We start from the raw sequence: 1,219 nt of genomic DNA on the forward strand, positions 1-1,219 counted from the left end.
CAACAACAACAACAACAACAACAACAACAACAATAGCAACAACACTACCACCACCACCACCACCACCACTACCTCCACCTCCAACAACAACAACAACAACAACAACGACAAGGCAATAAGGTCGGACAAAGGGGCCCTATGGTGTTGCACATTTTGCCAAATAAACACACTTGGCCGTCTTTGTTACTCCTCATAGTAATGGGAAACTACTCCTAACAGAATTCTTTATGATAACTAGTACGATCTCACTTCTAGAATTGTATGAACTGAGCAATAAATTATCTATTAATATTAAAGAGACTGCGGGCTGTATAAACATGCGCCAATTTATTGTACAAAACTTTCAAATAATCCCTCTTTCTGTCTGTCTGTCTGTCTGTCTGTCTGTCTGTCTTTCTGGTCCACTTCTCTCAATCCACCTCTGGCATCTCTACTTCTTTCTGCCCTCAGTTTCTGAACCTTCTCTCTGGGGAATCGAACCCCAGTATCCCACGTGACAGGCGGGGATACTTACCACTATACTACAGACGACGCACTTCCTTCGCTACAAAATTATAAATATTGAATATTACTTAATTATGTGACGTAATTGTGTACGCACAAACCACAGCTTGTGCCCGCCATAGTCATGTTCAGCAGTCGCGTAGCCATTCATTCCTCAGTGTCTCAACCCCGACAAAAGGATCATGGACCCGCGGTCTGAACGTTATACGATTGTACGAAAAGGCACAAAACAGATATCTGTTACTGTTACTGCAGGTAGTCTGTGTGGCACTTTGTTATATTATTTTAGTGTTATCAGATGTTTAAAAAAATCATTCCATTTCAGAGCCTTATGTTAATGAAATTTAGAGTCAGATCCATTGGTATTATTATGATGTTTACGGAAGAGTCTTGGTCACGCTTTCATAAAATAAAAAGCCATTCTTGTACTAGTGTGAGACAGCGCTGGGTGGACTTTGGGACACCACGTCTCTTAACTCAGAATGAATATCCTGACTGGCTATTGGATATATGAGTGTAATTTATTCTTTAACTCCATCATTGCTGAGCCGTGACCGCTTACTAAAATACGTGAAGAACTGAATCATGACAATGATAACTATACATGCGGTAGACGCAGTGGCGGCTAGTGGATTATAGAACTGACCGGCGGTCATTCACGTCGACTATTTTTCCCTCCCCCACCCCCTTCCTTCACAACACACACACACACACA

The sequence above is a fragment of the Aplysia californica genome, unplaced genomic scaffold (genome assembly GCF_000002075.1).
Source record: "Aplysia californica isolate F4 #8 unplaced genomic scaffold, AplCal3.0 scaffold00315, whole genome shotgun sequence".
Classification (NCBI taxonomy): Eukaryota; Metazoa; Mollusca; class Gastropoda; order Aplysiida; family Aplysiidae; genus Aplysia; species Aplysia californica.